Genomic DNA, 16266 nt, shown 5'->3' with positions numbered 1-16266 from the left:
GGCAATGTATTTAATAGGGAAATCGCATGCGTTTTTTGCATGCGTTTTTTCCCGCGATTTCGCGTGCGATTTCGCATTGAAAGTAATGTAAATTGACACAGGCAGTGACATGGTTAAAATCGCATATACCCTGCCTATGCGAAATCGCGGCAAAAAACGCATGCGGAATCGCATCCGCATGCGATTTTGTCAGCGGTGATATGTGGCGATTCCGCACCGCACTAGTGGAAACGGGCCCTTAGAGATAAGGATTCAGTAGTGTGACTATGTGAGACACTGATTGGTGATTGGATGTTGACTGAGGCTTTGCTTACTACACACCTCTCCCCTCACTCTGGCCTCAGAGCCAAGTCCGTGACTTCTCCTGCACTGCGCAGAGTAATTATTGGCTAAACAGAGCATGATTCCTAATTGAGCTGAAGTTTAGTGCAGTGAATCCGACAGATCCATTAACTTTCATTAAATCTCGTTTTGTGCATTGCTTTCCAGCTGATCTATAATGACAGATCTGATCAGAAGCAGATGTGGATGATAAATGTAATAAATCTTGAGCTCAATTTTCCCCCCTAGAAAACCAATAAAATCCAACAGATATTACATAGACAGCTCATTTCCCTCAAGATCAAACTCAATCAGGAGGTGGGTTTCTAATGAAGAAGTAAAAAAAAAGTAGTAAAAAGAAAAATGATGTCATTTTTTGTAGCCTAGTGCTGTTTTATAACAGGTGGCATCACTATGGTATCCTAATAAAGGTTTATGAAAGCAATACTGAAGCGAGCTTTAAAGAGACTCTGTAACAACATTTTCAGCCTTAGTTCTTCTATCCTATAAGTTCCTTTGCCTGTTCTAATGTGCTCTGGCTTACTGCAGCCTTTCCTAATTGCACAGTGGCTGTATTATCTCTGTTATATGATCTAATCTGTTTTCTTCTGTAGCTCTCTAGGCTGGAATGTGTGGAATGTGCAGGGCTGCTTGTGATTGGATAGACGTGTTACACACCCTCTGCAGGCCCCCCTGCACACTCTGTATGACTCACACACTCTGCTTATGTGAGCCTATCACAAGCTGGTTAGTTTGTTTGTAAACACTGCCTAAAATTGTTAACTACAAGCCAGGATTGCAGCAGAGAGTGGCAGAAACAGCCCAGAGAGGCCCAGGAGAACATAATGAATAGAATGGTATGCTTTTTGCTGTAAAATTTTTAAAGTACAGATTCTCTTTAAAAATGAGTTAGACAATCCCCTATGCAAAGGAAAGACCCTGGATCCCAAAGAGCCTTCCCTGTCCTGAATCAGGAAAAAAGGGTGCAAGAGCCCTTATGGGCCATAGGTGCCCATTATAAGAGCCGTGATTTGCGGCAAAGAACGGAAATGTGGGCACTCTTCTTTGCAGCAAATAGTGGCTGCAAGTTTGCGGCAGCGCCTCTGGGCGTCCAAATTGACCTTTTTGCCACAAATTGTGGCTTTGCAGCAGAGGGGGAGTTAAGGTTTAGGCAGATGGGGGGTTTAGGGTTAGGCGCCATGGGAGAGGGGTTAGGGTAAGGCACCATGGGGTGTGTGATGACAGTCAGCATCTGTTGTCACCTGAGGATCCTGTCCTCTGTATGATGAGTGGGGACATACAAGCTGCTGTGAGAATGCCGGAGGTTTAGTAACAGAACTTTTGAGTTTTCAGGCACACGGTCACATTCACGAACAGGGATTATCAGCTCTGCTAAGTTTCCTCTCCCCTTCACCCTTCAGATAGTTTATTACTGGTCAATTCTTAAAAACCTGAGACTTGTTACATTTATGCTTTGTTTTCAGTGGCGTAGCTAAGGAGCTGTGGGCCCCGATGCAAGTTTTACATTGGGGCCCCCCAAACACTTTATACATAACAATTGATATACCAAAATCTGCCAAGAGCAACCACAGTGTCAGAGGTGCAAGAAGGGGATGGTGAACAGTTTGTTAATGATTACCACTATTCAAAGTATCTATAGAAGTGATTATTATGTGCACAGGGCCAATAGAGAGCTAATACTGAAGTTGAGGGAGGGCCCCTCTCGCCCAAGGGCCCTGATGCGGTCGCAACCTCTGCACCCCTATTGCTACTCCCCTATTTGTTTTGTTTCCTAGAGAATGACAGCAGCGCTCTCTGTGCTACAGTTTAACTTTTCCTGGCTCATTTTAGTAGAGTATTGTACTGTGTTAGCCATCAGTAAAAGCAAGGTTTTGAAATAAGATGACTACTGTATTAAATTATTTTTATTTGCAAAACAAGCTATGTGTCTCCTTCTAATGCTGAAGGTATATATAGCTGTGTTCACTAACATTTTATCAGTATACAGGAACTAAAGCTTAAAAAAGGCTCATTAGCTAAAGGCTCACTGTTTTTCTTTTCTGTTAGCTAATAAATGGCATCATTCTGCTTCAAAACTTCCTGCTGACTAATTTTAAGATCTGTCCTTCCTTGCCTTGCCCTAAGTGCTTAATTGTTGCTGTTCAAAGAAAACCTGAGCTGGCACTACATCTACGCCAGTGTGTGTAGTTTGGGATCCTTATATTGACCTGTTCTCTGTTTTGGACGGGCTTCTCTCCATTGTGCTGCCCTGTCACATATTTGTGGCTCTGACGGCAGCAAGTAGCACAGAGGACAAAGAAGCAGCGCATGCTCTGTCCACTCGCGCTCCTTGTAGTTTTGTGCTCCTGTACATATGTGCACAGCAGCCAGGCCTTGTCAGTGTTATGGGTATAGTGGTTATAGTGTCATTTCTGAAGTATGCATGCCCAGAATGCTATTGGCTGCTGTGCATCCAGACAAAAGCACAAAATTGCAGGAAGTGGACAGAGCATGCACTGCTTTTTTGTGGAATGGGGGTGAGAGCAGCAAATCGGAGGGAAGCCCAATCAAACCAGTGATCGCTAGTCGCGGCATTGGACAGAATAGGGGGGGGGGGGTGTAGTTGTTGACAGCGGGCCTTGGGCGCTGTAAAGTACAAATGTAGAAGTTGTCAGTGCTATATAAATACATAATAATAATATGGTAGGACAGTACACTATGACTATGGTAGGATTAGATTGTGTCAGTATCATGACTATGTACTCTGTGAAGTGCTGCAGATTTAGTGCTATATAAATATATAATAATAATAATATGGTAGGACATTAGACTATGACTATGGTAGGATTAGATTGTGTCAGTATCATGATTATGTACTCTGTAAAGTGCTGCAGATGTTAGTGCTATAAAAATACTAAATAATAATAACAGTAATCGCTGGACTTATTCCAAACGGGGTGGCAAAGCCTAGTGATGGACACCTGGAGTGATTATTGGGGCAGCCAATACTGCACAAGGGCCAGGCCAGGACACCGTACTTTGATTACAGTGGAGGTGTGTGCAGGGTCAGGTCATTCCCATCCATCCTCAGGGATAGATCCAAAATGAACAGGGATGGGTGGAGATCAAGGCCAGATTTATACTTTTTCTGCCCGTAGGCCAAATATCTTGTGGCTCCATTTCTATGTGCAGCAGCATCCATACCATTCCATGTGCATCCCCCTCTTCCATATGTAATGTCCATGAAGTGCAGTCCTTGTCTTATACAGCTCGCTTGGGCATCAGCTTCCCTTTTTCATGCTCCCCATTTGCAGCCTTCTCTTTCTTACCAAGCAGCTCCTCTCTCATGCCTCGGTACTCCCCTAGGCTGCAGCCACCCAAGGCCCAGACCCTTGTGGTCTTTCCAGAAATCCAGCCCTGGTGGTTATTCTGTCCCCGGGCACAGCTCTAGATTACAGGTACTGATCCACTTTCTGTTTGCAATTCTACTATGCAGATCACCACCTACCATACCTTGATTGACTTTCACCATGGCTCCTGTAGACACCCATTACTGGCAGGTATTGTAGGGCCCCTCCTTGTAAGATTATATCCACACTTACAGAATGTACATCCTTTCGGTTACAGCTATCTTAAAACGCTTAACATGGAATAGTCACCCGAGACATTGGGCACCAGGAAATGCTGATAGCAGGATATCAGTAGTATTGCCCACACTAACCTATCTCTCACACTAACCTCCCACCTCCCCTCCATCTACTCCTAACCCTAGCCTCCCGCCACCTACTCCTAACCCTAGCCTTCCAAAACCTACTCCTAACCCTAGCCTTCCGAAACCTACTCCTAACCCTAGCCTCCCGCCACCTACTCCTAACCTCCCGCCACCTACTCCTAACCCTAGCCTCCCCTCCATTTACTCCTAATTCTAGCCACCCGCCACCTGCTCCTAACCCTAGCCTCCCCTCCATCTACTCCTAACTCTAGCCTCCCGCCACCTACTCCTAACCCTAGCCTCCCGCTAGTGTTGGGCGAACAGTGTTCGCCACTGTTTGGGTTCTGCAGAACATCACCCTGTTCGGGTGATGTTCGAGTTCGGCCGAACACCTAATGGTGTTCGGCCAAACTGTTCGGGTTCGCCCGAACTTCTCAATGGCCGGCCGAACAGGACCCTGTCCGGCCGAATACGGCCCCCCTATGGGGTCGCAGGCATAAGGGGGGAGCATGCCCCGATCGCGGGGGGGAGGGGGGATCGGAAATTCCCCCCACCCCCTCCGCTAGCGCTCCCCCCCGCTTCCCCATAAAAAAAGTTTAATGCAAGTTAAATAGTACCGGTGGCTGGCAGTGGAGTGAGGAGGAGGAGTCCGAGTAGGAGAGTGACACGTTGAGGCCGGGCAGCGGGCGGTTCAGCGGTAGTACCCTTGTGGTACTTCCGCCCTTTCTCTGACCTCACGTCCTCTACGTGATGACGCATACGAGGGTACGCGTGACGCGTACCCTCGTATGCAGAGTACGTGAGGTCAGAGAAAGGGCGGAAGTACCACAAGGGTACTACCGCTGAACCGCCCGCTGCCCGGCCTCAACGCGTCACTCTCCTACTCAGACTCCTCCTCCTCACTCCACTGCCAGCCACCGGTACTATTTAACTTGCATTAAACTTTTTTTATGGGGAAGCGGGCAGAGGGGGGAGCGCTAGCGGAGGGGGTGGGGGGAATTTCCAACCCCCCCGCGATCGGGGCATGCTCCCCCCTTATGCCTGCGACCCCATAGGGCCCCCAAAATGGGCATGTTCGGGGGTCCCATTGACTTCCATTGAGTTCGGGGTTCGGGCCGAACTCGCCGAACATCTGGCAAATGTTCGGCCTGTTCGGCCCGAACCTGAACATCCAGGTGTTCACCCAACACTACCTCCCACCACCTGCTCCTAACCCTAGCCTCCCCTCCATTTACTCCTAATTCTAGCCTCCCGCCACCTGCTCCTAACCCTAGCCTCCCCTTCATCAAACCCTAACCCTAGCCTCCTGCTACCTACACCTAACCCTAGCCTCCCCTCCATCTACTCCTAACCCTAGCCTCCAGCCACCTACTCCTAACCGTAGCCTCCCCTCCATCTACTCCTAACTCTAGCCTCCCGCCACCTACTCCTAACCCTAGCCTCCCACCACCTATTCCTAACCCTAGCCTCTCCTCCATCTACTCCTAACCCGAGCCTTCCGCCACCTGCTCCTAACCCTAGCCTCCCCTCCATTTACTCCTAATTCTAGCCTCCCGCCACCTGCTCCTAACCCTAGCCTCCCCTCCATGAACTCCTAACCCTAGTCTCATGCCACCTACTCCTAACCCTAGCCTCCCCTCCATCTACTCCTAACCCTAGCCTCCAGCCACCTACTCCTAACCCTAGCCTCCCCTCCATCTACTCCTAACTCTAGCCTCCCGCCACCTACTCCTAACCCTAGCCTCCCCTCCATCTACTCCTAACCCTAGCCTCCCCTCCATCTACTCCTAACCCTAGCCTCCCCTCCATCTACTCCTAACCCTAGCCTCCCGCCACCTACTCCTAACCCTAGCCTCCCCTCCATCTACTCCTAACTCTAGCCTCCCGCCACCTACTCCTAACCCTAGCCTCCCACCACCTACTCCTAACCCTAGCCTCCCGCCACCTGCTCCTAACCTTAGCCTCCCGCCACCTACTCCTAACCTTAGCCTCCCGCCACCTACTCCTAACCCTAGCCTCCCCTCTGTCTACTCCTAACCCTAGCCTCATGCCACCTACTCCTAATGCTAGCCTCCCGCCCCCTACTCCTAACCCTAGCCTCCCCTCCATCTACTCCTAACCCTAGCCTCCCCTCTATCTACTCCTAACTCTAGCCTCCCGCCACCTACTCCTAACCCTAGCCTCCCCTCCATCTACTCCTAACCCTAGCCTCCCCTCTATCTACTAACTCTAGCCTCCCGCCACCTACTCCTAACCCTAGCCTCTCCTCCATCTACTCCTAACCTTAGCCTCCTCTCCATTTACTCCTAACCCTAGCCTGCCCTCTATCTACTCCTAACTCTAGCCTCGCGCCACCTACTCCTAACCCTAGCCTCCCCTCCATCTACTCCTAACCCTAGCCTCCCCTCTATCTACTCCTAACTCTAGCCTTGCGCCATCTACTACTAATCCTAGCCTCCCGCCACCTGCTCCTAACCCTAGCCCCCCGCCACCTACTCCTAACCCTAGCCTCCCCTCCATCTACTCCTAACTCTAGCCTCCCCCCCACATACTCCTAACCCTAGCCTCCCGCCACCTGCTCCTAACCCTAGCCTCCCCTCCATTTACTCCTAATTCTAGCCTCCCGCCACCTGCTCCTAACCCTAGCCTCCCCTCCATCAACTCCTAACCCTAGCCTCCTGCCACCTACTCCTAACCCTAGCCTCCCCTCCATCTACTCCTAACCCTAGCCTCCTGCCACCTGCTTCTAACCCTAGCCTCCCCTCCATCTACTCCTAACCCTAGCCTCCTGCCACCTACTCCTAACCCTAGCCTCCCCTCCATCTACTCCTAACTCTAGCCTCCCGCCACTTATTCCTAATCCTAGCCTCCCCCCACCTACTCCCAACCCTAGCCCCCCCCCCCACCTACCTAACACTAACCTACAGGCGAGGTGGGCTCCCCGGCTATTTACTCCCACCACTGCCTCAGCCAATAATCTACATTTACGGCACTTGGCTATACTATAGTCGAGCAAATGCCACTATTTTCGGTGCCTGAAATAACTTCCTGGCACTCACCTGTAGGGTAGCCAAGTGCCTTGAAAATGTGTGCACAGTCAAAATACCCTCCAGCTGGAGCCAACTGGTGCTCTGCTATAGTATAGTATACTATAGTCAAGTCTGCATTGCTGCTATCCATAGCCAGATTTTGGCTATACAATAGCTTAAAGCAGACCTGAACTCAGAACTTCCTCTCTGCTCTAAAAGATAAGCAACAGCATAATAACTTTTAAAGAAAAAAATGATTTGTTACAGCTTACAGAACTCCTGCAATAAATCTGCAGAGTGTCTACTTCCTGGTTTCATGGAAGCAGACAAAGGGTTAACATCCTGTGTTTACATGTAGCTGTGTCTGCTGAGAGCTCAAATTACACTTGTGATTACTTACAGAGGAGGGGTAATAAGTCAGGCTCTTCTCTCTAAAAACACACAAGGTGCATTTTTCTCTGTTTACCTTGTGTCCTGTGCAACAATTCAGGTCCACTTTAACTCCTGCTTCAGTCACCGCCACATTCCCCACCGCTACCTTATAGTTCGGCTATATAATTGCTAAACTCCAGCGCCTCGAAATCAAATTACTTTGTTCCCACCGCCATATCCCAAAATGACATTGTGGGCTATGGCAGCATCCAAATCACCAGGCATGCCATGCACCCAGGGCCGGATTTAGGCCAAGGCTTCCTAGGCCATGGCCTAGGGCACCGCAGGAGCAAGGGCACCAAAGCAGCAGGCTAAATTGGTGCAGCAGCGAGCGCCTGACTGTGGTACTCTGCCGCTAGCCACCTGTGCAGCAGCCCCCTTGCTTTCTGTGCACGTTTGCATTATAGCTGGCAGCTATGGACTTGGGCAGCATTTTAGACGGAGAGGGAAAGGAAGCTTCTGCACTGGAGAGGAGTGGAGAAATGAGTGACACTGATGGCTGCTGAGGTGTGAAGGTGAGCTACCTACCTACTGTATACTGGAGGGGAGGTGGGGGGAAGGAAGGATTAAGGGAGTCATCTGGCTACCTATACTGGAGGGGAAGGGGGGGGGTGGTCATCTGGCTACCTATACTAGAGGGAAGGGGGAGGGGTCATCTCGCTACCTATACTGAAGGGGGGCAGCTGGTAAAAGTGGCCTTGGGCGGTAAAGAGTACAAATCCGGCCCTGCATGCACCCACATTATCTGCTTCGCTTAAAACCGCTTGGACATTATGATAGGTCCATTTTTGGGGCATTGGAAATGTTAATCAGTGAATCGAGAGCTGCAATCATCAAGAGTAAAGAGATTGCATTTTATACATTCCACTCCACCCCCTCCTTTCCCACAGACACACGTGCAAATCATAAATATAAATGCAATTAATTACACCATTAATCAAAATTGCTAATAAACTGGAATGTATAATCTGACGCAGAAATAGCTGTGGGACAGGATTTTACAGAGAAGATGATTCTGGTCACGTGTTGGACAGGAAGACAGGAAATCCCTTGTCATACAGGGAACATCTGCCTGGTGCTCACCCCGGGGCTATTTTACACTTAAAGTACTTCTCCGCTCAAAAACCTTCTGACATTTGACAGTGTCTCCAGGCCCCTAATTGCCCATATAATTACCCTGCCTGATTTTTTTTTAATCAACGTAAGAGTCACAATTTCAAGTTATGTGGAACATATGGCATCCCCATGTTGTGTGGTCATATCATATCCAGTACTATCAGACCAGCACAGAAAGCCACTTGATTTGTGTCAACTGCATATTTTAGCGTGTAGTTTTCTAGCCAATGAATACATTTGTATGCAAATAACAATTGCATTCTCCACAGTTGTGTAACACTAGTCAATGCATAAACGTGTGCAGTATCCAGAAGGGGAGACACCTGCTGTTAATTTTTCACAACAACAAAAAACGTATTTGATGTAAACAGTGATTTTAAAAGGGCTGCCAGCTCCAATGTGTCTTTCATGTGTGGGAAAACGTTTGTGTGTGGTGGCAATACAGCCGAAGGGAAACGGAACGGCTTCTCTTTTTTGCGTGGCCTCAGTTTCTGGACTTACCGTCCTACCTTCTTGAGGTAGATATCAGGCTAGGTGTATTCAATCAAAATGTTTGCACTTTATTGTACACTTTATAGGTAGGAAAATAAGGTAGGACCTTCTTATCTTCTTTATATGCTAATGTGATAAGTAGACAGATGTTCATACAACTCGACTTGAACATATTCCTGAAAGGAAGTTTTCAACCTTTTTCTCCTTTGGGTGCCTCCTTCCCTACTAATTTGTATTTATACCCCTCTCCATGGGGCATACTCTCGGGACTACCGAGGACTTTTTTTTGGGGGGGGTGCTGCGACTACCCCTACACTTAACAAGGCCGCGTGAGAACGGAACTTTCTCACATGCGCTTCAAAGTGGTTGCCTCCTAAGCAACACAACCTTGTGAGTATACATCTATTATTATTTTTTTTTTTAACAGGTAAGTTTTTATTGAAAAAATTTCTTTTTGGTTACAACATAACATATCATACTATAGGACCCAAGGGGTCCAACTTATCTACCATAACTAAACAGTGGGTCATGACATCAAATTGGTAGGAAGTCGAGAAAGGGAAGAGGATAGGTTCCTCCACGAAAGAAGTCGTGAGGAAAGAAAAGAAGAAGAAAGAAGATCATCTCACCATATCATTACATGTAACTGTCATCATTATTTGGAGTCTCAGCCCATTGCCGGCTGCAACCTGTGGTTATTGAGATAGAATAGAAAGTACCTGCCTTCTATAGGTTCCGGAGTCAGGTCGTTAACCTTACCAATTCCTGAGTGTGATAATCAGGAGAGATCATCAGGACCCGTCACCATGTGCATTATAATGTATGTACCTCCTTCCCGGCAGATCTCATCCGCTACATCGTAGATTCCTCATCAGTCATCACATAAGCATGCTCCACAGAGCCTCTGAACAAGTTTTATATGCAAGTATTTGTGTTTTTAGTTGTACCCCCTACTGCACCTCATCCGGGTCTGCGAAAATTTATTAGTGTTCCTAGCCTGTTAACTGTGTTCTAAACATCAGTCAGTACACTCCTGCAGTATTTATCGCACCATCCCGACCATATATTGTCGAATTTAGTGGGGCAATTCCTACTTTTGTAAGTCATCTTGCATAATGGTAGCATTTTGTTAACCATGTTAATCCATTCGGTCTTGGTGGGCACAACAGACTGGTTCCAATGAGCCAGAATTACTTTCCTAGCTATATGACATAGTGTATAAATCATTGCTATTTTATACTTGCTGTAGCTACCTTTAGCAAATATACCCAACATCATCATTTTGGTGTCAAATTTGAATGGGGAGTCTATCACATTGCGAATTGCTTTTTCTATTTGATCCCAGTATCTAGCCAGTGCTGGGCATGACCAAAACATATGTATAAAACTTCCCTCCGTCGAGTGACATCTAGTGCATAAGTTCGAGTGTGTTGCATTTATTTTGTGCAGCCTAACCGGTGTATAGTATACTCTGTGGAGATATTTCAGCTGGATTAGTCTGTCCCTGGACGAGATCAGGATCGATGCACCCCTAGCCACCACCTCCTCCCACACTTCTCCCTCTATTTCCCCTCCTAGGTCATGTTCCCATTGACTACGGATTTTGTCTGTATTATGGCCCAACTGGGTCATGATTTCTGCGTAGATGGCAGCAAGTGGCTTGTCTAGGTGCTTCGTTATCAACAAGGATTCAATTGGGTTGGATTTAATCAGGATCCTTCCCCTGCCAAATTGGGCTTTGGTCGCGTGTGATAGCTGGTGATATCTAAATTGCATATGGTTAGGGAGTTCATTTGCTAGTTTAAGTTCAGAGAAGGATAATAAGGTTCCATCTGGGGCGATATCCTTTAAGATTTTAACACCATATCTGGCCCAGGCAGCTGGGTCGGGTATAGTAGTGAATTGAGAGGCATTTGGGTTTCCCAATAGTGGGGTATAGGGGGACCATTGTTGAAGAGGTGCTAATCTGCGATGGAGGTATTGCCATGCCCTAATAGGAGTTTTCATGACAGTGGTGATATTTGGGGAGGAGTGGGGGCCTCTAAATGGCAGGTTTAAGCGGGCTTCGTATGAGCCCATTATGGCTGCTTCCACCACCACTGCAGGGTTAAACTCACTGCGTGAGAACCACCAGCGTATACTGACCAATGTGGATGCCAAGTAATAGTGAAAGAAGTTGGGCATAGCCAGTCCTCCCTCCTCTGTAGGTAGCTCTATAATTTTTAATGACATATGTGGAATTTTTTTAGACCATATAAATGGCAGAAGAATTTTATTTAGTTCAGTAAAATGTTTTTTTGGTATCCAGACTGGGGAATTGCGGAAGATATAGGTAAATTTGGGGAGCAACATCATTTTTATCGCGTTGACTCTGCCAATGAGAGTTAGAGGTAAATCTTGCCAGGTGTTGCATTTGTCCTTAACTTTTTTAATTATAGGGAGGAAGTTGTTGCCCAGGAACTTATCAAGGTCTTTTTGTATTATTATGCCAAGGTACGTAAACTTAGTGGACCACTGCAGGCTTGCGTTAGAGCTAATATATGAAGAGAGGTCCTTGTCTAGTTTAAAGAGAATTGACTTTGTCTTGCTGATTTTTAGGCCCGACCATTTCCCAAAATAATCAATTGTTTCTAGGGCAGCAGTCAGAGATGGGCCCGTGTCCTCAAGGTATAGAAGGACATCGTCCGCGTAAAGAGAAATCTTCTCTTCAAGCCTTCCCAGCTGAAGCCCACGTATATTACTTGATTGTCTAATCATAATTGCCAATGGCTCAATAGCCAAGGCAAACAAGGCCGGTGAGAGGGGGCACCCCTGTCTCGTACCTCTATTTAAGTTAAAGGCCTGTGTAATCTTATTGTTAATGCGCAGCTTAGCTGTGGGGTTTATATAAAGTATATTTTCATCATCATCTTAATAAAATTGGTGCCTATGCCAAATCTGGCCAGTATTTCCCAGAGATACCCCCACTCCACCGAGTCGAATGCCTTTTCATTGTCCAAAGAGGCAACTACTCTATCTCCCCTATTATCGTGGTTAGCAACAAGATTAGTATGTAGTCTTCTAAGGTTGATGTCAGTGCCTTTCCCTGGCATAAAGCCTGATTGATCTGGGTGGACAATGGTCAAGATACATTTATTAAGTCTATTAGCTAATGCCTTTGCAAGTATTTTGGCATCCACATTGATCAGTGAGATCGGTCTATACGAGATGCATAGAGTAGGGTCCTTGCCCGGTTTTGGGATTAGCGTGATCAGAGCTTCTGCCCAAGATGCCGGGGGCCTATCTGTAGCAAGGGCCTCTTTAATTGTTTTAAGTAATTTTGGGGCAAGGATCTGATGATAATGTTTGTAGTACTCAGGCGGATAGCCGTTTGAGCCTGGAGATTTACCGCTCTGCAATCCAGAGATAGCATCTGTGATCTCGTCCAGGGTCAACTGTGCATCCAACATCTTTTTGTGTTCTTCAGATAGAGTGGGGAATTGGACCGTGCCCAAAAAATCATTCAGTTGGGAGGACGAGTAATCAGCTTTAGAAGCATAGAGTTGGGTATAATACTTCATAAATATTTGCTCAATATGCAATTGATCTATGTGTTCCTGTCCCTCCTCGGACGTGATTCTTCGTATGGTCATATTTGCAAATGCATCCCTGAGCAGCCAAGCAAGAAGCTTATCATTTTTGTCGCCTTTAGCAAAGACATGTTGTGTTTTAGCCAACATATACATCTATTATTAAATTACACTAGCTCTACGTTCTGACTATACTACACCAGGGGCCGCGTTGGTGCCTCTACCCTGGACCTCGGACCGGGCGATCTCTCCGCTGTAAGCCCCTCCCTTGCTCCGCTAGCCATCCTCCTAGTGCCTGGACACTATGAACCCTGGGATGATCTGGCACCCATTATCACATTTGTCTGGGACACACAGCGTCAGTCACCAGCGTCACCCTCAGCACCACGCAGCTGGAAGACAGGTACATACACACGTCTGATTTTTCCAAACGACCGGTCGTTTGGATGTCAAATTGGGCGTGTGTACAAACAATCGTTCAGCTGATAAGACTGGATTTGACCGATCCGCCAAGCAGATCCATCAAAACCAGTCTTATCAGCTAAAAGACCGTTTGTACACACGCCCGATTTGACGTCCAAACAACCGGACGTCAATCAGACGTGTGTCCGCACCTTAAGCTTGCTTTACATACGACTAATCATGTGTGCAATTACACTGAAGTCCTCGCACATTTGAATCGCACTTGCTGTGCTTATACTGCCAATATCAAGTGGTCTCCGCTGTTGCTATCCTAAGGCATGCCTACTAACTTGTGCTTATCTGCTTATACGCCTTGGTGTGATGAGCTTTCCATGCTTTGCTGACTTCACTGTGTGATAAAGTGGATCTGCTTTCACAGGGAGACATTGCTATGTTATATTCAGCTACATGAATCTTACTTCACTGATTGGATGCCTGGTGTCCCGGAGGACATTATATTACATGCTATCAAATGTTTCATGCTTTCCAGATCTGATTCACACTAACTATATTGCAGCCTGTTTTTTGTTTATAGATGCATGGAACATTGGTTAACTGGAATTAAGTACTTCATAGTCACGTGACATTTAACCCTTTTTCCATTTTTTTGGGACCTGCTGTCCTGCTCTCCCTCTTTTTTAAGGGACTGTGGCTGGCGGGGGGTATACTGGGCGGTTTCTGGGTCCATTTTAGATATCTATGTTGTTAAGTTTCTTACTGATTGATTAATAAAGATTTTTTTATACTTTGAGACATATTTAAGTCATGTTGTGCTTAGTTGGGCTATACCTTCCACATTTTTATCTCAAATTTTTTTGTTGATAAACTACACCAGGTTGGGCTCCCGGTTTACTTCTGTGTTTTTCCCCAACAGCACGAATGTGTGTAAAACTGTTCATTTTCTTTGCAGAAAGGTGTAGGAGCTTGCTTATCTATGGTTATCGGCAAAGGCAAGAATCTCACTGTGTCTTCACTCGCAAACCCCCCCTTTCTGCGGAAGTGACTCAGCTGCTGCCAGGATGATGTGTCTATCAAGAGAGAGGGGGAAGGGGGTGGAGTGAAGACACAGACATGGAGAGTCTTGCCTTTGCCGATGATCAGAGATAAGCAAGCGTCTACTGCTCTCCGTATATAGACTTTTACACACAGGGAATGCTTGGGAATGCTTTCAAATGTTCTTTTATGTAGCTAAAAGTAGTAACAGAAATTTTAGTTTTGGAAGTATAATCCCACTTTAACACTAAGAGAGAGATTTCCTTATCAGCCAAGAAATTGAGGAAAGTGGGTGGGGCCAAAGCTGTAAATTTGATTTTTTTTTCTTTTAAAAAAAGGTAACAATACATTTCTTACATGTAAAAATTAGTGCTTTATGTATAAGTCATTAACTGTGTTCTCATAGGAAACAAAGTAGATAAACTGACTTCAGTTGCACTCTTGAGCACACTACAGAGACGATAATAAAAGGCTGATGGAGTTCTATCCTTTCCTTAATATATCTAATGGCATAATTACAATGTTCACACCCATTCCCTTGCCTCCCCAGGATGCCCTTCACAACCTGGGGGTCCATCTCACAAGGGTCATGAAACAAGTGTGGCCATCATGATGGTCACACCAATAATAAGTGTATAAATATAGCCATAAAAACACCTGATCTGGATGATAGTCCTCTGTATTGGAGAGGGGGAATGTTAGTAGTTGGGGGCCCTCCACAGCTCTGGGCCTCCCATAATTGCAGGGGCTACAACCCTACACTCCTGTATGAAGTGGCTGGATAGTGTGATGATTAAGGGCTCTGCCTCTGACACAGGAGACCTGGGTTCGAATCACGGCTCTTCCTGTTCAGTAAGCCAGCACCTATTCAGTAAGGAGTCCTTGGGCAAGACTACCTAACACTGCTACTGCCTACTGAGTGCACCCTAGTGGCTGAAGCTCTGCGTCCGCCAGGAGAAAAGTGCAATATAAATGTTATGTGTCTTGGCTAGTCTGCATCTAAAACAGTGTCCAACTTCATGGGCAGGGGGCGTGGCAAGCTCATGATTTTTTTGGCTGGAAGGGCGGAGCATCAATGTCCTGCTTCAGGGGTGGAGCCGAGCGCAAACAAGAGATGGGCCTGCCAGTGGAGTGGGACTAACACATAAAATAGTCCGGGGAAGTGAGTGTGGCCCGTGGGCCGCCTGTCGGACAGCACTGATCTAGAACATAAAAAAAAATGAAAACGTTTGGCTGGGGTTCAGCTGGACTCATCACATAATACAAATAGCAGAACCATTCCCGCAAGCACACGACCCACCACACAGACGCTCATGCTTCGTATTAAAGACATCGGCGGCATACAGACCCGACAATTGCTGAGCTCCTCCGCTGATAAGATTATCGTCCCGCATTTCTTCCCCGGAATCCCCCTGCGTAAATAAAAAGTAGAAACACATAAGTATATAGAGAGCAGGATAGCCAGAAACAGAGGCATTTATCAGCTGAGACAGACGATTCCTCCGTGCCTGACTGAGACCCCGAGCAGATGACAGATTGAGGTCTAAGGCTATTGTGGTACAGCTGACATGCAATTACTGTCTGCCTATCTCTCCTCTCCAAGGTTTACTGCTGTCCCTTTAAAGCTTGTTAGGCACAAATGACAAACACACTGGCGAGGATACAAAGTAATCTCGGCAATTCTAGCGAGGCCAGACCGGAGCGGCGGCATCCGCCCGCCTCACCCCCTTCCTTCATTCCTCTTCATTTCTTCCCCTTGCCTTCAAACGCTTGAAAAGATTTCCCTGGTTCACGCCAAAATAAATCTTTATTTGTGACCTTTTACCACTCATCTGTTAGAAATATCAATCCGGGGACATTTCCCAGACTGCAATCACTGGTTGTAGGAATTGCGCTTGCTGAATGCCGGTCTGGGTTCAGTACTTTAAAAATAATGTCTTTTGGCTCAGAGCTTAAAAAGCCCAGGGCCTAGAGGAGCGGGACTGGACCACTAATGTCAGCCAGCAGCCTGCCAGATGACTACACATTTGTGTGCATATAATAAAGGCTCCGGTTAAAAAGGGCGCCAGATATAAACGATATTAAAGTAATCGTTTAGTAAAATGGGCACCAGGATATGTCGTAAAATATTGTTTATACT

General features: G+C 46.7%; 1 protein-coding gene across 1 annotated transcript in view; it reads right to left on the bottom strand.

Moving 5' to 3' along the window:
* Positions 1 to 15537, bottom strand: part of CPNE9 (copine family member 9) — a 124487-nt gene extending 108950 nt beyond the window's left edge. The window contains exon 1 of the mRNA XM_068251485.1: positions 15475 to 15537. The gene's annotated coding sequence lies outside the window, so the exon portion shown is untranslated. The remainder of the gene's footprint in view (positions 1 to 15474) is intronic.
* Between the last annotated feature and the right edge of the window lie 729 nt (positions 15538 to 16266).

Source organism: Hyperolius riggenbachi, chromosome 9 (assembly GCF_040937935.1).
Source record: "Hyperolius riggenbachi isolate aHypRig1 chromosome 9, aHypRig1.pri, whole genome shotgun sequence".
NCBI classification, from domain to species: Eukaryota; Metazoa; Chordata; class Amphibia; order Anura; family Hyperoliidae; genus Hyperolius; species Hyperolius riggenbachi.
The sequence above is the reverse complement of the archived record's forward strand: the minus strand, read 5'-3'. Positions and strand labels throughout refer to the sequence as shown.